Genomic DNA, 25,946 nt, shown 5'->3' with positions numbered 1-25,946 from the left:
GCAAAGAAACAAAAAATGTCTGCCAACCAGGAATACTACATCCAGCAAAACTATTAATAAATAATGAATAAGCTTATCTTTTCCAGATAAGCAAAAACTGAGGGAGTTCATCATCATTTTATCTGCTCAACACACACTGCTAAAGGGAATCTTTCAAGTGTAAATGAAAGGGGACCAGACAGTATCATGAAGGCATACAAAAATATAAAACTCTCCACGAAAGATAAATATATGGACAAATTCAGAATTTCATAATATGGTAATGTGTGTGTGTGAATTATTTTCACCATTGGTATAGAACTTAAAAGATAAAAACATGCATAAAATGTAACTAAAAAATTTCACACGTTAGTGTGAAAAATATTTTATTTATTTATTTTTTATTGAAGTTCGATTTGCCAACATATGGTATAATTATAATACTCAGTGCTTATCCCATCAAGTGCCCTTCTCAGTGCCCACCACCCAGTCACCCCATTCCCCCTCCCGCCTCCTCTTCCACTACCCCTTGTTCATTTCCCAGAGTTAGGAGTCTCTCATGTTTTGTCACCCTCTTTAACTTTTTCCTCTCATTTTTCCCTATAATCCCTTTCACTATTTCATATATTCCCCCATATGGGTGAAACCATATAATGATTGTCCTTCTCCGACTGACTTACTGCACTCAAATATTTTAAAAGATAACATTGATAACATAAGTGGAGTGGAGATAGATGTAAATTGTAGTGGATTTGGTATGCAATTGAAATTAAGCTGTTGTCAAGCTAAAATTATATTGTAATAGCTATAAGATGTTTTATATAACCCTCACAGTAAAAAATAAATTAATAAGTATAGAAGACACACAAAAATATGAGAAAATAATTAAAGAATGTCATAAAAAGACTCATGAAGGCCAGAGGAAGACAGCAAAAGAGGTAAAGTGGGTCAAAATAACTATAAAACATACAGTAGACAATTAACTAAATGGCAATAGAATGTCCTACCCTTCCAGTAATTACTTTAAATACAAACAAATGAAGCTCATCAATCAAAATATAGAGAGTGATTGAATGGATGAAAAAACAGCCAACTATGTGCTAGCTACCAAAGAGTCTCTTTAGATGTAAAGACACACATAGGCTAAAAATGAAAGGGTAGAAAGATGTATTTCATGAAATATTTATCAGAGAGCAGCATTGTACATACTTATATCAGACAAAATACACTTTAAGTCAAAAACTGTCCCAAAAGACAAGGAAGATATTATAAGATGATAAAAGTATCAATTCACCAGAAAGAGATCGCAATTATAAATATATGTGGACATTATAGCAAAGGACCCAAATATATAAAGCAAACTTTAAAAGAATTAGAGGAAGAAATAGACAGTATACAAAAATAGTAGATTTCTGTATCACACTTCCAATAACAGAGAGAACAATCGAACAAAAGATCAAAAAGGAGAGAGAGAATCAGAACAGCACTTAGACTAAGTGGAACATAACATATATATATATAAAGAACACTTCATCCAATAACAACAACCTACTCATTCCTTTTAAGGAACATGAAACATTCTTCAGGATAGATTACACATTAAACCACACATAACACTTAACACATTTAAGAAGATTGAAATTATAACAAATATCTTTTCTAACCACAATAGAATGAAACTAGAAATCAATAGCACAACAAAAATTAGAAAATATGTGAAAATTAAACAACATACTCTTGACAATCAATACGTCAAAGAAGAAATCACAAGGGGAATTTAAAAATAACCTGAGACAAATGAAAGTGACAACATAGTATGCAAAAATATATGAGATAAAGCAAAAGCATTGCTAAGAAGGAAGTTATAGCAGAAAACATGTACATTAAAAAGATACATCTGAGATCAACAACCTAACCTTATACTTCAGAGAACTGGAAAAAGAACAAACTAAGCCCAAAGTTAGTAAAAAGTTACCTGATCTAATAAAGATTAGAGTAGAAATAAGTGAAATGGAGAACAGAAAACATTAAAAACAAAAACAAAAACAATGAAACAAAGAATTATTTTTTTAAAAGATTCACACACTTGACAAGTCTTAAGAAGACTAAGAGAAATGCCAAAAAGAGACAAAAAAATCAGAAATGAAATCAGAGACATTCCAGTGGTCAAAAATAAGAAAGGTCACAAGAAACTACTATGAACAATTACACACCAACAATTTGGTTAATCAAGAAAAATGGATAAATTCCTAGAAACATACACTCTCCCAAGACTGAATCATGAAAAATTAGAAAACCTGAACAGATTGAAAACAAATCAGGAGATTGAATCAATCAAAACCTCCTAACAGAGATAAGACCAGGACCAGATGACTTCACTGCAGAATTCTACCAAACATTTTTTAAGAATTAACACCAACACTTCTCAAACTATTCCAAAAAAACTGAAAAATAAAGAATACTTCCAAATTCATTTCATGAAGCCAGACTTACACTGATACCAAAACTAGAAAAAAATATTAGAAGAAAACTACAGGCCAGTATCTCTAATGAATATTGACATAAAATTGAGGAAACTGACATCTGCAGCACATTAAGAGGATTATATACCATTACCAAGCGTGATTTATTCCTGAAATGTAAAGGTGATCCAATATATGAAAATTGATCAGTATAACATACAGAAGAGAGGGCAAAAAGTGCAGTCATGTGCACTTTTTTTTTTAAAAGGGGTTGCATGGAAGAGTTTTATTTTTTTTACAAGCTTAGGGGACTGATGACAAGGCCTCGTTTTCTCCACAGCCTCAAGGGGTCTCTCTGTACTGTCTATACAAAGTAAATCCAGCTATGCAGATAGGTATTTAGCTTACATTACTATGTCTTTTCCTTTCTCTGAAGTCAGAGATTTTATGGCATAACAGGATAAGGACAGGGTATGTTTGGGTCTCTTGGAAAGAACAGGGAGATAATCTACCGTAAATCAGCTCTGTCCTTGGTCCAGTTGGGCTCCAGCTTTACCCCTAGTGCAACAGTGACACTGGCCACTCACCCCCTTACCTCAGCTTGGGAAGAAGTCTTTTCCCAGTAGAGGGAACCTAGGTACCCTTCTTTGTAATAATGTTGGAAGGTTATGGTTCAGGCTTGGCGTGTATGAGAGCACACAACCTCCCCTCTCATTTTTAACCCTCAGAGTGCCCTGTTTCAATTGCTTTGTCTCAGGCAGGGACATACTCTAGTATGCAGAAAATGCACTTGACAAAACTCAATGTCTTTCAGAATAAAAATACTCAAAAAAACTAAGAACAAATGGAAATTACTTCAACATAATAAAGATCATCTATCAATAATCCACAGGTAACATCACATTTAATTGTGGAAAACAGAAAACTTTCAGGACTACAAGGATGCTCACTCTCCCAACCTCTATTCAACATAGTACTGGAAATCCTAGCCATAAGAGTAAGGTAAGAGAAAGAGAAAAAAGGAAGGCATTCAAGTAGAAAAGTAAGTAATAAAATCACATTTTTTGAAGATGACATGATCTTATATGAAAATTCTACAAAATAAAAAATAGTTAAATCTAATAAACACATCAAATTTGTATGTTACAAATCAGCACACAAAAAATCAATTGTTTCTGTGCATTAACAATGAACAATCTGAAAGACTAGAAACTTAAAAGCATTGCTGAAAGAAATAAATACAAATACATGGAATGAAAGTCTGCTAATGGATTAGAAGAATTAATATTGTTAAAATATAAATATTACTCAAATCAGTCTAGAGATTCAATGTATCAATCATTATCCCGGTGGAATTTCTTTACAAACATTTTTTTTTAATTCTAAAATTCGTATGGAATCTCAAAAGACCTTGAAAAGCTAAAAGAATCTTGAGAAAGCAAAAGAAAGCTGGTGGCCTCACACTTTCTGACTTCAAAGCATATTGCAGCTAATATTTGAATATTGAAAAGGAAATCAAGGACACTGCATGGACAAAAGACAGTCTCTCCAAAAATTGGTGCTGGGTCAGCAAAGAAAACAGTCAAGAAAACTAAAAGGCAACCTACAGAATAGAAGAAGATATTTGCAAATTCTTATCAGATAAAGGGCTAGTATCCAAGATCTATAAAGAACTTATCAAACTCAACACCTAAAAAACAAATAATCCAGTCAAGAAGTGGACAGAAGATAAGAACAGACATTTCTCCAAAGAAGACATAGAAATGGCCAATAGACACATGAAAAAATGTTCAACGTCATTTGGCATCAGGGAAATACAAATCAAAACCACAATGAAATAACAAAACCATTTACAATGGCTAAAAGTAATAAATCAAGAAACAACAAATATTGATTGGCAAGGCTGTGGAGAAAGGGGAATGTGAACTGGTGCAGCCACTCTGGAAAACAATATGGAGGTTCCTCAAGAAGTTAAAAATAGATCTACCCTATGACCCAGCAATTGCACTACTGGGGATTTACCCCAAAGATAAAAATGTAGTGTAACGGTGGGACATCTGCACCCCAATGTTTATAGTAGCAATTTTCACAAGAGCTTAACTATGGAAAGTGTCAAAATGTCCATCAATGAATGAATGGAGATTATATATAAAATGGAATATTATTCAGCCATCAGAAAGGATGAAATTTTACCATTACCTTGATGTGGATAGAACTGGAGGGTATTATGCTGAGTGAAATAAGTCAATCAGAGAAAAAGGATTATATTATTTCACGCATATGAGGAATATAAGAAACATTGCAGAGGATCATAGGGGAAAGGAGGGAAATCGAAATGGGAAGAAATCAAAGAGGGAGACAAACCATGAGAAGCTCTTTACTATGGGAAAGAAATAGGATTGCTGGAGGGGAGGTGGGTGAGAGGATGGAGTAATTGGGTGATGGGCATTAAGGAGGGCACGAGATGTGATGATAACTGGATGTTATATGCAACTGATGAATTACTGAACTAATGTTCGATATATTGATTGAATTTATTTTTTTAAAGAAAAAATGGTGCTTGGAAAATTAGATACTCACTAATTTTCATTCATTTAAAAGAATGAAACTAGACCCTTCTCTTATGTCATTCAGAAAAATTAACCAAAAATGGATTCAAGATTTAAATGTAAGATCTGAGACAATAACACTGAAAATAGGTGGTAAACTCTGCAAACAATTAAAAATAGAATTATGATATAATCTATAATCTGGTAATTCTACTTCTGGATAAATATCCATAAGGATTGGAAACAAGAATTCAAAGATATATTTTCATATTCATGTTTATTACAATATTAATATCAAGAGTTGGGAAAGGATAACAATCTAAATGTGTATTGATGGGTGAATGGATGGAGAAAAATTAGTATATACTTACAATGGAATATTATGTAGCCTTAAAAAAGAAGGAAATTCTGTCACATGTTATAACATGGATGAAACTTAAGGACATTATGCTAAGTGAAATAACCCAAATCCAAAGAGGAAATACTGCATTATTATACATATATGAAGTATCTAAATTAGTCAAACTATTAGAAACAGAAAGTAGAATGAAAGCGGCCTGAAGATTGGGGAGGGTACAAATAGAAGCTTCAGTTTTACAAGATGAAAAGCTCTAGAGATCTGTTGCACAATAATATTCTAATATAGTTAACATTACTATACTATACACTTAAAATGGTTAAGATGGTAAATTTATTTCACTTTTTACCACAATTGTAAAAAATAAAAGGTAGTTATTGGAGCTTCACTTATATGTTCTTTCAGATTATTAAGAATGACTCTTGTCAGGCACATAACTTCAGTTTTATAAAACTATGTTTATTAAGTTATGTTTTGATGCTTATAAATTATGAGGATCCTCTACTAAACTCATACCAAGGCATGTTCTTTTTTTTTTTTAAGATTTTATTTATTTACTTGTGAGAGACATACAGAGAGAGAGAGAGAGAGAGAGAGAGAGAGAGAGAGAGGCAGACACAGGCAGAGGGAGAATCAGGCTCCATGCAGGGAGCCCGAAGTGGGACTCAATTCCAGGTCTCCAGGATCACGAGTCACCCGGGCTGCCCCCAAGGCATGTTTTTTTTTTTTTCCAAGGCATGTTCTTGATGCCTGCCTGTTACCACTCAGCTGGGGGACGGAATATATCTTTGTGAATACCAAATGCTTAATAATAATAATAATAATAATAATAATAATAGCAAAGCAAGTAGTAAAACACTTTTTTTTTTTTGTAAAACACTTTTTAACATTTACTTAGTGCCACGTACAAAAACTTTATGTATATTTTCCCATTTAGTCCTTGGAGCGTCATTTATCCCTCTAACAAGCAGAACCATTATAACTTCTCATCAACAAATAATATGTTTATGTTCAGAGTAAAATATGTGGCAGCAGGTTGTGATACACATTACTTGTAATTCTTTATTTGCAATATCTTTTCAATCACATCACACCTAGACTTGTCCTTATTTAAAAACAAGCCTTCTAATTAAAATATATTTTATTCCTTTAGGCATAATCAATGTGACACCTTCTGAATATCCAACTATTGTATTTATATATTTGTTAGGACAAACTTACTGTGTGAGCCTGAAAAGAGCTTACAGACAGGGGTAAGGTTCTGTTTATTTCCAAATCCCTAACACACTTGGTAAGAGAGCAGAGAATATTATTAACATTATTAATGTTTTCATTATGAATGAATATATTACATGAAGAATGGCTTCTAGTTTCAATGGGTTTAGAGAAAGTAGTGTATGGCCATAAATGATGAAATGATAAAACACACAATACTAAGGGCCAGATACACCTAACTGATACAGTGTCCATGGATACTACCACCAGAATAGAAATAAGCTTCTAGTTTCACAAGAGTGGGGGTTGTGGCAATAAAAGTGTTGGAAATAATGAAAGAGCAAAAGCATATGAATTGGCTTTTAAAAGGAGGGTAAGTGATCTGGAAATGAGAATGACAGGATTTCAATTAGAGGAAAGCAGTGTGAGTAGAGGTACCGGAGAGGTATGCAATTGTTATAGGTTAGGGACAGTGGATGAATATTTTTGCTAGCTTGCAATGTCAGTATGGAGGGATAGGGATAATACAGTGTAAGGTTGGAGATGTATAACTCATTTATACCCAGATTCTAACTTCAAATTGTCCATCCAAAACACTCCACTACCAACCTATTTTCTTTTTTATATCTAAGATAAGTGCATTTCATTATGTGCTTTTGAGTGGGCATAACTAGCCCAGTTGGGAGCCAGAGACAGTCTTTAAGATCGAATCAGGATTACACAGTTAACAGGCTATTTGTTTTTTAGGAATTACTTATAATTACAAAACTTCCATTTCTTCAGCCACAAGAGTGATAAAAATACACTTTTATAATGATTGCTGTGAAAATTACATAAAATAAGGTGTGTAAAACTTTTGGTACTCTAGCATATATTAGATACACAATAAATATTACTTGCTTATGTTTTTCACATTTATAACGTAATAGACTTAGGAGTAATTATGGATGAGCCTTTATCTAATTCTCTGAAATTACGTAGATCTGCACCTATAGTATGATTCAGAAAAGGGCTGCAGATAATATTAACATTTTAAGAAATTAGTTCTAAAATGGCTGATGATTTTATGTCTAGTAGTATCCTCACTCCCAAAAATCTCTAGCAGCCATGAAAAGAAAGAGTGATCCATCTGTGTGGATAACTGAATGAAAGAAGGCTAGATACCAAGAGTGTGGCTAATGACAGTCTAGCAGCGTACAGAATGAGGCATTTGGTTTTCTCTCTTCTAAACTCTGAGCAGAAGTCTAAGATATATGGCATTCGCTACATTGTTCTGTGACCCTTATAATTTTGAGAGTAGTAATGTAAGCTAAAAATAGAATGGCTAAAATAGAAGAGGGTATAATTGTTGATTACTACTAATATTCAGGAATAAAAGTTGTAAGGCTCTTGTAAGATTCATTTTTGTTTAACTGTTTATTCCAAAATATTTTACTGCAACTATATACTTGTCCTTCCCTTCCTTTTTCTTTTTTATCAGATACTGTTCTGGTGCTATTCTGATTGCCAGACATTTTATTATACTATTATAAACATTTTAGGGATGCCTGGGTGGCTCAGTGGTTGAGCACCTGCCTTTGACTCAGGGTGTGATCCTGGAGTCCCAAGATCGAGTCCCACATCAGGCTCCTTGCATCGAGCCTGCTTCTCCCTCTGCCTATGTCTCTGCCTCTCTCTCTCTCTCTCTCTCTCTCTCTCTCTCTCTCATGAATAAATAAATAAAATCTTTAAAAATTATATGTATTTGTTAAAGATTTAAATCAGGTTAATGTTTAGGCACAAATATAATGAGCAAATAAATCAACTAAATTTGAATTAATATGCCTATCACAAGGCATAGTCCTGTGTTAAAGAAAGCATTAATTGTGGCTGTTTTCAATGGCTGCCTGGGTCCACCAAAACAAGTGTGCATTACAGAATGCAAGATATTTGGAAATGCAAATATAGTTTTTCATGTTTTTATTAAATTAAAGCTTTGATCAAAATTGAACAAATTAAAAGTAACACATGCTAAGCCTTGTAAATTAAGGCAGAAACCAAATTTACTTATCTAGTGTTAGTTATTGTATCCTCTTCAGATATTAGCCAAGGTTTATTTTTGAAACCAGGAAACTAAACAGGTTGACCCACTTGCAGTTATATAGCAATAGCGTAAATCTGAAATAAAATAAAAGCTCAACAAAGGAATTCTTACAGTCTTTTCTGGTGGTATGTTTAGCAAGCTCTGATTGTTTTCTAGGAGTGGATTTCCAGACACATTATCTTTGTTTCAATATCTGTAATAGCTACTATGTGGGTTTCTCAGAGTTTGCTTCTTAGGATCTTAAAGTGAAGGAGACTATCTCCTGCACTTCTAAAAGGAGATTATAATATATATATATATATAATATATATCATAAATATATATATGGCTTCCCATCTCATAAAATGTTTTATATAAAATTTAAAATGAATACTCGTCATCTCATGTGCAGGATTTATTATATATGGCCTATTTATTTGACAGATAGGACCAGAATTTATGGACAGGTATTTGCATGAGTGGTGAAACAGTCTGGCACAATTTTTGCTATTTTACAGGAAGTGTTTGTTTGTTTTTTGTTTTTGTTTTTGTTTTTTTTAACTACAGGAGATTGAATGAGAAGACAGTGTTTTTTTTTTTTTAATTTGCAATTGATTGTTGGGTAGTTCATCCAATTATCTATCAAATTTAGTACCACTCAGATATCCTATATAACAAATATGTTTTGTATTTCTGACAGATAACTGCAAGCAGCATCAAGATCAAGAATATATTGATTTTGAGAGTTTACACACAACTTTACACTGGAAGCCAAGAAACCTGAGCTCTGCTTCATCTTGTTTACTCACTTGCCATGTGATGGGTTGAAGGTGTACCCCAATAAGATATTTAGAAGTTCTAACTCCTAGTACATTTAAAGAATCTGACTTTATGTGGAGACAGAGTTTTTATAGAGTTAATCAAGTTAAAATGAAGTCATTAGTGTGGACTGTAATCCAATATGATTGTTGTCCTTATAAAAAAAGGAAATTTAGATACAGACACACACAAGGGGGAGGAGGCCATGTTAAATGAAGACCAAGGATGGAGTGATGCATGTATAAGCCAAGGTAAACAAACAATTGACAGCAAACCAGCTGAAACTGGAAAAACACAAAGAATACTTCTCCTCCAGGTATCCAAGAGAGCATGGCCCTGCTGACATCTTGATTTTAGATTTCTTTTCCCCAGACTGAGAGAATAAATTCTGTTGTTTAAAGCCACTCAGGTTTTTGGTATCATGCTATGGCAGCCTCAAGAAACTCAGATACCATGTGAACTTAAATAACATTTCATTTTTGAGGGGTTTTTAATCTATAAAATGGAAATAAGATGATGATAGCTATAATCATTTTTTAAAGAGTTCTTTGGAGAATTAAATGAGACATTATGTGTCAAAGTGATCATGTGTGTATGTACATTCTAAGCATATGTATTTGACAATATGTGTCAAAGTTACTGGATAAGATAGATACATATTTCAGCTTTAACTGTATGTATATATGTGTAGATATATCATATTTTAATATACAATACCTGAAGAAATTTTCCTTATGAGTTCCTAGAAGGCAAAGATAGAAACCTTTTCATTTTTATATCACCATTACACACCATTGGGGTCATTTACCTGAGTGGAAATTGGGTGCAAATTCAATACATTATGGTTGAATTATATCTGTAATATTACCTACCTACAAATAGATAAATATTACAAAACTTATTTTTCCCCATAATTAATGCTAAAGGTATTAAAGATTTAGAGCTATCATTAGAGAAGAGCATATATGAAATTAACATGAGTATGACAATCCTTAAATAGAAATATTTTATTTACATTAGGGTTGGAATTAGATTTTCAGTACTTTTTCACTACTGATGTAGTAGAAATTAATTAATTTGCAGATAAAATTGTCAATAACCTCACCGAAATAAATTTCCTATCTTTGGTTGCATGGTTATCAAAAAAACTCCACAAAAAATTAGAATTACAACTTAAATGATCATGTGTTCTTTAATATTAGTTGCACTGTTAGTTATTAAACATTTGGAGCTTTTAAACTATGTGAAAATTATTATGATTATATTTGTTATTGTTTATTTTGGCTTTGGTGCATTCTTCATCAAACTGGAATTTAAGGAGACTGTAATTTATAAAAGTATGATGATACTGGCAATATAGAATCTACTTCATGGCAAGAAGATGTAATAAGATGAGATGTAATTTTATTATTAATCTTATAGGTCTTTGTGTAGAATTTAGTGAGAACAAAAACAGAGTGAGTGATCTTTATCTCATAAATAAATATTATTTTTAACATAGTTGTAAAAGAAATTATTTTCAGGCTATCATAATTAAAGTTACCCTTAACTGTAGTAAAGGTATAATCAAGAAACATATGTATGTAATATAATATCATTTTAAGTATCTTATTTTCTTTGATTTTTTTTAGTTTTAATTCCTCTATGAATGGAAATAAGGTTTAAAAAAATCAGAAAAATATAAGTACAATGGAAACATGTTAATGATGTCCGTCTTTATCATACGATTCCATTTCAATATACACAACAGCAACTAAAGCCATAAATTATAAATAATATAAAATATATTTGACAGACATAATACATTCCTCTCTTCTTAAATGAAATATCTTTACTGTTTTGTAAGATTGAAGGCGTCCTTCTTTTTGTAAAGAAATTAAAAAAAAGAAGAAGAAAGAAAAAGAAATTGTTGATTACTATTTAAGTAATGTCAATTTGAGAAAACATATAAAAATGAGAAAACAACTACAAAAGTGTAGCTGCACTGTCAGAATGAGTATTTTACACCTTTTTTTCATGTATGGTATTGAATTACTTCTCTGGCTTTCTAAAAGTGAATCCAGGGCAGCCTGGGGTGGCTCAGCGGTTTAGTGCCTGCCTTCAGCCCGGGATGTGATCCCGGAGTTCAAGGATCAAGTCCCACAACAGGCTCCCTGCATGGGGCCTGCTTCTCCCTCTGCCTGTGTCTCTGCCTCTCTCTCTCTCTCTCTCTCTCTCTCTCTCTCTCTCTCTGTGTGTGTGTTGTGTGTGTCTCTCATGAATAAATAAAATCTTAAAAAAAAGAAAGTAAAAAATAAACTAAAAGTGAATCCAATAAATTATTACATTGAAAAATGCCTCAAATAATTAATTATGAACTGCACAGTGTCAATAATTTTCCTTTCTTGGGGATCCCTGGGTGGCGCAGTGGTTTAGCGCTTGCCTTTGGCCCAGGGCGCGATCCTGGAGACCCGGGATCAAATCCCACGTCGGGCTCCCGGTGCATGGACCTTGCTTCTCCCTCTGCCTGTGTCTCTGCCCCTCTCTCTCTCTCTGTGTGTGTGACTATCATAAATAAATAAATAAATAAATAAATAAATAAATAAATAAATATTTAAAAAAAAGAAAATTAAAAAAATAATAATTTTCCTTTCTTTGCATTTTATTTTATTGAGGTATAATTGGCCTATATCTTATTAGTTTCACATGTACAACAAAATGATTTGGTATTTATACATATTAGAAAATGAACATCACAGTCAGTCCAGTTACCATTTGTCACCCTACATTGTTATAAATTTTTGCATGTGTGATAACTTTTAAGATTTACTCTCTTAGCAACTTCCAAATATTCAGTATAACTATAGTCACTACTATCTATAGTCATTAAGTTGTATAGTATATCCCCAGGACTTATTTACTTTGTACTTGGTAGCCTGTATCTTTTGAACTCCTTCACCCATTTCACCCAGCTTCCACTCCCTATCCCTTCTAGCAGCCCCCAGTTCATTCCTTGTATCTATGAGCTTGAGTTTTGTTTTGTTTTACTTTGATTTGATTTGTTCATATGTTTTGTTCTGTTTTTAGATTTCACTTATATGTGAAATCATACAGTGTTTATTGTCCTCTAACTTGAATGAAAGATCTAAAACCATAAAACTCCTAGAAAATAACATGGGCAGTAAACTCTTTGACATCAGTCTTGGTGATGACATTTTGGATCTGACTCCAAAAACAAAGGCAACAAAAGCAAAAATAAGTGGAACTACATCAAACTATAAAGCTTTTGCACAGCAAAGGAAACAATCAACAAAATGAACAGGCAATCTATTAAACTTAATATCCAAAATATATGTAGGACTCATACAACTCAATAATAACAGCAACAAATACAATTTAATTAAAAAATGAGTAGAGGACCTGAATAATCATACAAGCACAAGAAAAGATTCTCAACATCACTAATGATCAGGGAAATGCTGATCAAAACCACAATGAGATATCATCTCACATTAGTAAGAATGTCTAAAATAAAAAGCACAAGAAATAGCAAGTGTTGGCAAAGACGTGAAAAAAAAGTTATCCTGGTGCCCTGTTGGAGACATAAATTGGTGCAGCCACTGTGCAAAACAGTATAGAAGTGACTCAAAACATTAAAAATAGAAGTATCATATGACCCAGTAATACCACAGCTGGATAAATATCCCCAATAAATATCCTAAAGAAAATGAAAACACTAATTCAAAAAGATATATGCATCTCTGTGTTTATTGCATTATTTGTAATAGCCAAGATATGGAAGCAACTAAGTGTCCATTAGTAGATGAATGGTTAAAGAAGTGTAGTATATATGTACAATGGAATACTATTCAACCTTAAAAAATATTGTAATCTTGCCTTTTGCGACAATATAAACAGAAATCGAGGGCATTATGCTAAGTGAAATAAGTCAGATGTAGAAAAGCAAATACTTCACTCATTTCTGTTTGGAAAAACCTTACAGTCTTGCTCTATAAATCTTGGAACCAGACATTTTCCTTTAAAAACAGAAATCAATATTAGGAAAGTCATTATGTGGATAAACATAGGTGGATAGAGTAATAAGTGACTTCTATATTGAACATCTTTGGCACTGACCAAGCTTTCTTTTAAATTACACTAAATACAGTTAAATCATGCATAACATCTTGACTTACAAGACATTTTCGAATCTTAAAACGTTATTTGAAAACTTCAAGTGGATTTTAATGTCTCAGGCCAAATATATAATATGACTATCTAAAACTATAAGTGATAATGTTAATTTAATTGAGCTCATACAATTTGAGCCTGATTATCCCTTTTAGCAATCTATGTATACATCAATTTAATAAATGTTAAATGCCAATGTCATGATGTATTTATAAAACATCAAGTAATATTTTCCCTTTAGATTTTTTTCCTGCCCTCCTTCACTCTTCAGATTCATTTAAAATTTTTTTCCTTTTAAATTAGTATTTTGTATTCTATGGGTAAATACCTACTAATGCAATTATTGGACCATAGGGTAGTTCTGTTTTTACTTTTTTGAGGAGACTCCATACTGTTTTCCAGAGTGGCTGCACCAGTTTTCATTCCTACCAACAGTGCAAGACAATTCCTCTTTCTCCATATCCTCATCAATACATGTTGTCTCTTGTGTTGTTGATTTTAGCCACTCTGACAAGTGTGAGGTGATATCTCACTGTTGTTTTGTATTTTCCTGAGGATCAGTAATATTGAGCATCTTTTCATGTCTCTGTTGGTCATCAGTATGTCTTCCTCAGAAAAATATGTATTCATGTCTTCTCATTTTTAAATTGAGTTGTTTTTTTTGGGGGGGGTGTTGAGTTTCATAAGTTCTTTATATTTGGGGATACTAACCCTTTATCAAGTGTGTCATTTGCAAATATCTTCTCCCATTCCATAGGTTGCCTTTTAGTTTTGTTGATTGTTTCCCTCACCATTCAGAAGGTTTTTATTTTGATTAAGTCCCAATAGCTTATATTTGCTGCTGTTTCCCTTGCCTTATGATACATATCTAGAAAGAAGTTGCTATGGCTGATGTCAAAGAGGTTACTGCCTGTGTTCTCTTCCAGGATTTTTATGGTTTCAGGTATTGTATTTGGGTCTTTAATCCATATTGAATTTATTTTTATGTTTGGTAAAAGAAAATGATCCAGTTTCATTCTTTTGCATGTTGCTGTCCAGTTTTCTGAACGCCATTTGCAGCATTATCTACAATAGTCAAATTATGGAAGCAGCCTAAATGTCCAACCACTGATGAATGGATAAAGAAGATATGGTACATATAGTATGGAATATTACTCAGCCATAAAAAGAATGAAAGCTTGCAACATGGACGGACTTAGTATAATACTAAGCAAAATACGCCAATCATTGAAAGGCAAGTACCATATGATTTCACTCATATATGGAATTTAGGAAACAAAACAAATGAAAGATAAAAAAAATAAGAGGGGGTGGCAAACCGAGATACAGAGAACAAACTGATAGTTACCAGAGGGGAGATGAGTGAGGGCATGGGTTAAACAGGTGATAGGGATTAAGGCGTGCACTTGTTATGATGAGCTCCAGGTGTATGGAAGTGTTGAATCACCATATTGTACTCCTGAAACTAATATCACACTGTATGTTAACTAAACAGAATTAAAATGAAGACTTTTTAAAATTTTGCAACTAAAAAAAAGCTTTCTTGTGAGTATTGGGATTCAAAGTGTCAGAGAAGGTGGTCAACACCAAGCAAGTGAAAGGAGATTATACGTAATATTATAGAAAGTCTAAAGATATTCTGTTTCTCATAATAAAGCTGTTGCCCTTAAAAATATAATATTCATGTTAGTGTAATGAATCAATAGCATTCTCATTTTAATGTTGCTTATCCTTAGCACATTTTCTTAGTGTTTCATTAGTTGTGCACTGTTTGAATTGCATGTCACCAGTCCATTATTAACATTTTCTCAGAAGAAAAGTAGGCTTTCCCACTTTCCCACCTCCAGTTTCAGCGGTCATGGTAGCAAACTAACTTCTTAAGCCCACAATGCCAATTGTAACTGCATTGAAATTGCAAAATAAAAAAGGCTGTGTTTGCATATTCATTAAAATAATTTAAGTCTGAGTTATTAAATATAAATTGTAATCATGGTCATAGAGTATAAGATCGCAAAAAATAATTTGATCTTCTGATCATAATTGCTCTGTCCCCTGGATTCTTTCTTGGGATATATTAGCTTCTCTCATTTTTTATGAAGCATTGAATCCTTCTTTTGCATATATGATAATATATGCAATTTGTATAGTTAGCTAACTAATTAGCATTTGTATTCCAACTTGTGTTCATTTATATGGAAAATTTGAACTTTCTGGAACAATAATGCTTAATAATTCTTGCTTCTTCATGTATAGACAGTCACCTGTCAGTATTTCTAAACTCCTTGTATGTGTGTGAGGTTATAACACCAGCACATATAGAGCGAACTTCTCCAGAGGACCTGAGGCCAGCTGGAATTGGACTCTCATTCCTCAAGGCCCATGCGCAGAGCAGCCACTTCCCCCAGGTGACCCTCATTTCATAGTGATGGCATTCCCAAGGAGCTCTGCACCTCTGATCATCTCTCTGTTCCATGCCCATCCCCTTTGTCAGATACTCCTGACAAATCCTGCAGAGCAAGGCTGTCTCCACTCTCATCTTCAGTGAACACTCACAGCAGCAGTCCCAGGGAAGTGAGTGACATAACATGTCTTTTCTGCTGTGCAGTATACTTAAAAGTGCTCTTTGTATCTTAATAAAATCGTCCTGCATTATTTTCCTCTAGTGCCTCCCATCACAGCACCCACAGATCACAGCCTGAGTAGAGTACCAATTGTGAAGCTGATCCCCTTTCTCTCTGGCCTTAGTCTCTTGTTGAACATGAGTTTTTGTGTGTCTTCCCAGTTTGCCAGACTGTCCATACATTTATAGGCCTGAGTTTAAGTATGTTAGGAACTTATAGCAGACCTATTTGTATATATTTTAAAACAGACTCACTTGGAGTCTCCTGGGTGGCTCATTCGATTAAGCCTCTGATTCTTGATTTTGGCTCAGGTCATGATCTCAGAGTCCTGAGATAGAGAGCCCAGCTTTCTGCTCCTTCCTAAGAGGGGAGTCTGCTGGAGATTCTCTCCCTTTCCCTCCCCCTCTGCTTCTCTCACCTGATGTGTACACGTGCTGTTTCTCTTACTCTCTCAAATAAATATATTTTTTTAAATAGCTTCACTGGGTTTTCTTCTTCTCTCTTCATCATAGTACTTAGTCCCTTTTGTTTTCTGCTTTAAAAAAGAGAAGAGCAATGAAGGAAGAAAGGAGGGAGAGGAGGAGGAAGGGAGGGAGGAAGATATCATTTGATATACAAGCAATCCCCAAAATTCATCTGTATTTTAGCATTCCTCATGTCCCTTATCTTCTTTTTTTAAAAATTTTACTTTTATTTAGGCTTTTAGCAGCTTAAACTTACAAAGTAATTCATTCAGATACTGATCCTTTCTTGTTTGCTATGCAGCAACAGATAAATAGAAATAGAAAGGCTTTTCCTGGAAAAAAAAAATAGAGTGTTAAGGTTCTTCGCCCCAGTGTAATTCCCAAAATTTGTATATGCTCCTTATTTAAATATTTCCTGAATGTAGCCACCTTGGAGGATTTGGTAGGGCAAGCCTAAGATTTCATATCAATCTGGTGGATGGAGATAAAGCCAAATTTAATTAATTTAAAAATATGATGGTCCCTGACCTTGGATAACAAAGAAAAAAATCTATATCCAATATCCTATATGACCAATTAGCTTCTTAAATCCTCTGGCCTCTAACAATTATGCACATTATATAACTAACAGAATAACCAGTTACTTGGCTTTTCCAAGACAGAAAGGCCACACCTACTCTGGACAGGAATTTGTAGTTCATGGGAAGAGTGAGATTGAGAAGATCTTAGAAGCCCACAGACTAGATATGACACACTTTACCACTTCAACTTCATCATCCTTAAAATGGAATAAATGTTATTTATTTCATATGATGATTATGATAATGTAATTAGTATATGAAAAGCATTTAGAAAGTGTTTGTTAAATATTAGTTATTAACTTGATTTAGAATTCTTGATTTTCCATATTTGATTCTAGCCATGTTTACTTTAAACTTTCCTTAATTACACAACACTGATCTATTTCTCTTGTTTTATTATTATTCATTATAGTACATCGTTTTCCACTTTAAATAGTAATCATTGGGGATCCCTGGGTGGCTCAGCGGTTTAGCACCTTCCTTCCGCCCAGGGCATGCTCCTGGAGTCGTGGGATCAAGTCCCACATCAGGCTCCTTGCATGGAGCCTGCTTCTCCCTCTGCCTGTATCTCTGCCTTTCTTTCTCTATGTCTCTCATGAATAAATAAATAAAATCTTAAAAAAATAAATAGTAATCATTATTATTATTATGGTAATGTGCTAATTATGTTAATAATGAGTCATTGTTTTCTATGAGTTCCCTAAAGTCTTTTCATTAAACAAGTCAAAATGTCAATTATGTCTGTTGATTACAGCTTGCATTTATTATTAATCGTATCCCTTGATCAGTGTTCACAGTAAACTCAGGAACCTTTTAAAACTCTAGCTAAAAAAAAAAAAAAATTAAAATTAAAAAATTAAAAAATTAAAAAAATAAAACTCTAGCTAAGAATGCTATCCCATCCATTTGGGCTCATTACCATCATGAGCTCACCAGTGCTAAGGAATTGGCTATCTTATGAGTTTGTACTTCCAAATATGATGACCATTTATCAATAAATCAAAAGTTAACCAAAGGGGACACCTGGGTGGCTTAGTGGTTGGGAATTTGCCTTTGGCTCAGGGCATGGTCCCCAAGTCCGGGGATTGAGTCCTACATTGGGCTCCCCTTGAGGATACTGCTTCCCCTTCTACCTATGTCTCTCCCTCTCTCGCTCTTTGTGTTTGTCATAAATAAATACATTTTTAAAAATATAAAAGAAAGTTAACCAAAGGATAAATAAAGAATAAGATCTTCCAGATGAACGTTAATTTGCTGAGATACATATGGCATACAAAATAGTATTAGAATTATTTTAGACTATATCAGCACATATTTTAAACTATTGTGTATGTGTGTAAATTGTGCAATATTTCTTTTTTTAAGATTACATTTATTTACTTATTTATTTTTATTTGAGAGACAGAGGGAAAGACAGCTCCCACAAGTGTGAGATCAGAGGGAGGGGCACAGGGGGAGAGAGAGAGAATCTCCATCAGACCTCCCCCCCACTAAGTGCACAACCACCTAGGGGTGACCCAGGTGCCTCAGTTGTGCAATTTTTCTATAAAACCTATTTTTTTCAATGTCATTAGGTATCTACACATGGTCACTTACAGGATCTTTAGAAAGAGACTTCTGGCAGATTTAGAAGAGTATTTATGGCCTTAAAGTTTTGCCCTCCAACTTTTTGGAGTATATATGGACCCAGATGAGCTAACACTTTCTTATAGGCAAAATCACTTTCTAACCCACTACACACAGTTTGAAATTGTAATTTTTCTAACAGACACATCTTTTTTTAAATTTTTTTCAGACACATCTTTTAAAGTATGATCTCACTTACTAATCCTAATCATAATACATACAACTACAATTTCTGTCTATCTGGTTTTCATTTTCCTAACCTATTTTGAAATATTTAATTTTTAAAACTTAAAATCCTATTCCAAAGTAGGTCTACTTTTATTTCTTTTCCTTCCTTTCTTTTTCTTTTTTCAAATTAGTGAAGTGGAAAGAATAGAGACAGTGTCATCAGAATTCCAATATCAGCACTCATTCAATATGTGAAATTAGGTAACCTACCTGGCTTCTTGTGACTCATTTTTATTCTCTATACATGGGGAATAATTCTTTCTACCTTCCAAAAGTATTACAGCTGGGCTCTAAGAAATGTATGTCATGAAACTTTCATTATTCTTATTTTTACTGTCAACTGTCAGTATTTAGAGGGATGACAATAAATACTTGATAATCATGCAGTCACTACTGCTAAGTAATACTGAATATTATTGAAATATGTCTAATGATACTTTGAAATTTTGTTATTTGTCCATCCTTTTTGGGGTATCTGACTCATTTAGTTGGTAGGGCATGCAACTCTTGATCTCAGGTTTATAAGTTTGAGCCTCACCTTGAGTATAGAGATTACTTAAAAATAAAATTAAAAAAAATCTGCTTTATAGTGTATGCTTTTTTATGTTAGTAAACTGTCCTAAGTTAATGCTGTTGTCCCATATATTATAATCAGAACATCTCTGACTTCTACTAGTGTTTCCATTTGTTCAACATTTATTCACTGAGCAACATTTATGTTCTTACACTCCTCTAGTTACACAAGTGAGCCAGAGAGGTCTATACCCTTGAGGATGTTAAATAAACTCTTTGAAAATAAAAGGAAGGTAAGCAAAGAGAATTTCCTTTTGATTCCATATGACAGATACAATGATGAGGTAAATAAAGGATAGTAAGGAGCTATAGAGAAACAACATTAGGATTAGCCAGGTTGGGGAGGAGCAAAGGAACCCTGATGGGTGGATGTAGATGATGAGAATTTTCCAGGAATTTACACCAGCACACCTTACCTGGGGAGAGTGGGACTAGGCATGACTTATGGGAGGTCATACAATAGAACTGAGCACTCTAAAAAGTCCACTTTCACACAAACAAAATGATGATCCTAATGTTGCACTGCACGATAGCTTAATTTTCTTATTAAACAATCACAGTATAGACAGGCATTGCTTCCAGAGAGCCACCGTTAATTAGGAATGAATGACATGGAAAGTAAGAATTATCTCTGGTTGATGGTAAGTTATTTCTTTTTAGTTAGCATTGTGATCAATTTTTAGATCAGCTTCATGGAATTCAGAGAACACCCAGAAAGTTAAACTCATGGCAAATCAACATCCATGTATCAAAGAACAGATTGGCACAAGAAGCCTGGGGTAATTGGTGCATCATTTGACAATGTAAGCACAGTACAGATGCTTGAATAATCTAGGGAAGTAGGGGAGAGGAGAGGATAAATAAGGGACAAAACCCCTAAAATGCACAATACTATTGCTGCAAGATATTTGAAAATTACACCGTCTGTCCTTGAAATCAATTTGATTTTTATCATTCTATCAATTTCTCCTCATACCTATTATAACATCCAGATTTCAAATGTTTGTGGACAGGAAAAATCTTGTGTGGTGGTGAAACTAATAAACCAAATTCACTAATTTCTATGATCAGTTCCACTTTTCTTGTAGATAAGCTTATTATGTGGGATATTAATACCTATTGAAAGGAATGGCAATTGCATTGATTGCTAACCTGAAAAAAATGTACTCATATATCTCTTTTCTCTGCAATACACAACTAGACAATATAATCAGTTTGAAATTGTGTGAAGGCTAACAAAAAGAAAACTCATGGATGATGTTCAACAATGGAGTGCCTCAGTTAATCTCAGTTCAAACTGAAGAGTTCCACAGTACCAAAAAGAATGACCTATATCAGGATGAAGCAAATGGAGAAGTCCATTTTCTTAAATAGCCTTTAAACAAGGTTTTGTTCTCTTTATTTTTTCAAATAGAAGCCTTTTACAAAAAAAGGAAGGGGGAGAAAAATGATACATAACAGTCAGTGACTTTAATTTTCAAGCAAGTCTAAAGATGAGATGTAACCTTTTTTTTTTCTTTCACAAAAATGGCATGCTGGAATCCCCAAGATTTATGAAATTCTAAGAATGATTTGTGTTCTATCAAAATAAAATATATATACTTACTTTAAAGAAAAGAACCTTTACCAAGATTATAATGATTTTCTAAAGCAGGAATTTAACAGACTGCTTTTAGAAGGAATCTATAGGGGACATCATGGAGCAGAGTTCAGTTTTCAATATTTTAAAATCTTATTTACATAAGTGCTTTTTCCTGTACTAGCTGGTATCGGAGTCTAACATTACCACTTAAGTGACAGTCCATACAGGAAGCCTTCATTGCACACCTTCTGTGTCCAAAGGCTTGAGTGACCACTCTTCAGTATAAAGCTGGTGCGTGTATCCGTACTGTGTATATGACAATCATCTGGCATATGTGACCAATCCTGTTGGTATGAGGACAAACAGGAGGTTTTTGAATCCACAGTGACTAGTATGTAATAAGCACTCAATTTCACATACATTAAATTCAGGTTTTCTCCAGTGGAAATGAGGCACGCTCCTATTTCAGGAAAAAATGGAATTTTATTAAAATAGAAGCAGAAAGGGCAATTTATCACTTTTTTATAGAGGAGTTGATATTTCAAGTTGATTATTGAGTTAATTTTTATGCATGGATGGCTATTAAAGCAAAGTGAAGGGATAGGCTTCATATTCAAAGTGAGTTTTGCTACTATTCAGTTTTCCGTATTACTTAAGAGAGACTGTTGTTAACAAGACAAGCAGACTCTGTGCCCAAAATAATGATAAAAACAAAAACATTTAGGGATCCCTGGGTGGCGCAGCGGTTTGGCGCCTGCCTTTGGCCCAGGGCGCGATCCTGGAGACCCGGGATCGAATCCCACGTCGGGCTCCCGGTGCATGGAGCCTGCTTCTCCCTCTGCCTGTGTCTCTGCCTCTCTCTCTCTCTCTGTATGACTATCATAAATAATAATAAAAAAAACATTTAATGTTCTATTTCAACTTCTCTATTTTCTATATTCTCTATATTTTCTTTATCATTATTTATAAATATTTATTATTATTTTAGAATCTCATGTACTATTAAAGGTAAGTTTGTGGTTTTTGTAGGAAGGAATGGCTTTTAAAGGTTAAAATTTTCCAAATAACTCACTTGAACATTTTTCCTTCTGACTGTCCAAACAGAATGTTAAAGAGTTCTCCACTCTCAATGGGCTGGGGGAATAATGAGTGTCACCCATGATATTTCCCAAAACATTAAGTGTTCCTTTAAAGCATCACTTGTCATGTACCCAGTATTATAAAGACAACACAAAAATCCCTCCATTATTATTTTTAAGTCATGTTTTGCATCATGATTTTCATAGAATTGAATGGACTCACTTTAAGTGTACACTAAAATTTAACAAATTCATTCTGTGTCACCACTCACACAAATCATGATATGAAATATTTCTATTGCTCAGAAAGTACTCCCGTGTTCCTTAGCAGTCAATACCCCACCCTTGGCCCCAGGTAACCACTCACTTACTCCCTATCACCACGGCCAGGTAACCACTGAACTACCACCTGTCACTATGATTGCCTTTCTAGAATATCGGATAAATGGAATCACCTTTTGGCTTGATTTTTTCCTCTCCCCATATTTTATGGTCCATCCAGATCATTGCAAGTATCAGCAATCATTACTCCTATTGCTCAGGAATATTTTGTTCTTCCTACTGTTTAAGTATTCCACAGTTTGTTTATCCATTCACCTGTTGAAACATTTGCATTATTTCCAGCTTTTGGCTTTTTTTAAAGTGTATTTATTTTTAGTAATCTCTACACCCTACATAGGGCTCAAACTCACAACCCTGAGATCAAGAGTGACATGTTCTCCCTACTGAACCAGCCAGGCACCCCACAGCTTTTAGCTTTTTTGAGTAAAGCTTCTACAAACTCTCTTGTACAAGCATTTGTATGGATTATATTTCACTTCCTTTGGGTATATATTTAAGAGTAAATTTGCTAGATTATATGATAAATGTATGTTTAAACTAAAGAAAGGGATCAGCTGTTTACCGAAGTTTTATCATTTTATAGTCCCATCAGTAATGCATTAGAGTATCAATTACTACACATTCATTTATTTCATATTTCTTTTCTTTTTTAAAAAATATTTTATTTTTTTATTTGAGAGAGAGCATGAGTTGAGGGAGGAACAGAGGGAGAAGGGCAAGCAGACTCCATGCTGAGAGCAAGCCCAGCATAGAGCTCAATCCTGTTACCCCGCGAACATGACCTGAGATGAAACCAAGAGTTGGACACCCAACTGACTGAACAGCCAGGCACACTTACTTCTTTTCTAATGTCTTTGGTGAGTTTTTAACTTTGATGATGTTCATTTTATCATACTGCTAGATTTTCATTTGTTTTTTTTCCTAAGAAATCTTTGCATACTTTATTGTCATGAAATGTTTCTCCTGTTTCCTTTTGGAATGTTACAATTTCAGAGTTAGTTTTGCCTTAAGGTGTGAAATAAGTAGGGTTGTACTTTGTTTTTTCTTACTAATAGGAAGTTATTTCAGCACCATTTGTTGAAAAGACCATTCATTTCCCCATTGTTAACTTTGTCTATTAACTTTGTGAACACTTCATTCCCTATTGACACTTTCATTAGAAAGAAGGTTCTAAAGCAGATAATATATGTCTTTTGTAAATTTGAAAGATCAAGTTACATTCAAGAAGTTTTGGCTATTCTACATTTCTCCCATACAAATTTAAGAATCTGCCTCTCAATTCCTACCAAAAAAGCATCTAATAGGATTGTGTTTGAGATACCTCTAACTCTATTAATGAATTTGAAGACATTTGCCATTTTAAATTATTGAGAGGTATATGAAGATCTCATAAACTTGTTGTCATTCTAGTTTTATTTCATTCTTTAATATTTTGCTCTATGTTTAGTATAAAGATTTTGCACTTTATTATTTTTTCCTAAAAATGATATTTAAAAAATAAATAAATGTTATTTTGCTGCTTATATGTATTTTGGGTTTATTTATAATATTTATACTGCTAGCTTATAAAATATAATTATTTTTATATTATTCATTCTGTGACATCACTAGATTTCCTTAGTATTTCTACTAGTTACTTGGCATATTTATTAGGATTTCTATAAAAATGACTATAACATCTCAAAAATCAAAGCAATTTTATTTCTTTCTTTTGTATTTTATGATTTTTTTTTCTTGGCCTACTTCACATGATAAGTGAATTGCAATTATTAATAAAACTGGTGAGAATAGATGTCTTTTCCTTGGTCCTAACCTTAGTGGAAAGGCACATAGTTATTTCATTAGCTTTATTTTGCTTATTTTTAAAAGTCCTTAAATCTGTCACTGTAATAAATTATTTTGATCAAATATTAAATTAACCTTAAATTTCTTGAATAAAGGCAACTTGGTCATATTGCATTTTAATAAAAATGCATCATAATGCATTAGCAAATATATACGTATAAATACAAATATACATAAACATATATATAATTAACAATATATATAATATTGTTATATATATAATATATATAATATAATAAACATATATATATAATTAACAATAGCCAAATCATGGAAAAAACCCAAACATTCATCAACTGATAAATTGATAAAGAAGTGGGATACAAACACACACACACACACACACACACACACACACACACACACAGACACACACTGGAATATTACTCAGCCATCAAAAAAGAATGAAATCTTCCCATTTGCAATGACATGGATAAAGCTAGAGTGTATTATGCTAAATGAAATAAATCCATCAGAGAAAGACAAATACCATATGATTTAAGTCACATGTGGAATATAAGAAACAAAAACAGATGAACACGGGGGAAGGAAAGAGAGAGAGAGAGAGAGAGAGAGAGAGAGAGAGAGAGAGAGAGAGAGGCAAACCATAAGGGACTCTTAACTATAGAACTATAGAGAACAAACTTAGAGATGCTAGAGGGGAGTTGGGTGGGAGATGGGCTAGATGGTGATGGGGGTTAATGAGGGCACTTGTGATGAGCATTGGGTGTTATATGTAAGTGATGAATCACTATATTCTACTCCTGAAACCAATATTCCACCATATGTTAGATAACTAGATTTTAAATAAAAGCAATATATATATATATATATTATTTTAAATACATATATATATTTGCTAATACATTGTGAAGGATTTTTTTCATATAACATGAATGATAATATTCTATAGTTTTTTTTTTTAATCCAGCAGTGCCTTTGATTTTAATGTGAGATGATGCTAGTCTCAAAAGAGACTTACAAGATATCTTCTACTGTACATTCTGAAAACATTTGCAGTCAATTGATGATACGTCTTAAGTGTTTGACAGAATTTATCATTCATTAATTCTGGGCCTGGAATTTTTATTTGTGAGTGATATATGTGGGCATATATGTGTATTCAGGCTTACTATGTTTCGTAATTTTTGTCTTTCATAGAGTATGTCCATTTCAGAAGTTATCAAATTCAATCACATAAAATTTCTTCTAATATTCACTTATTATTTTTCTGTGCTTGTAAGATCTGAGTTAACACTCTTTCATTCCTAATGTGGGTAAATAGACTTAATTTTTTATATAGATTTAATAAACTTCAAATCAGAACTGCATTTTTATTTATTTTTTTCCTATTTGGGGATGCCTGGGTGGCTCAGCAGTTGAGTGTCTGC

Source organism: Nyctereutes procyonoides, unplaced genomic scaffold, assembly GCF_905146905.1.
Source record: "Nyctereutes procyonoides isolate TBG_1078 unplaced genomic scaffold, NYPRO_anot_genome, whole genome shotgun sequence".
NCBI lineage: Eukaryota > Metazoa > Chordata > Mammalia > Carnivora > Canidae > Nyctereutes > Nyctereutes procyonoides.
This window is presented reverse-complemented; position numbering follows the sequence as displayed.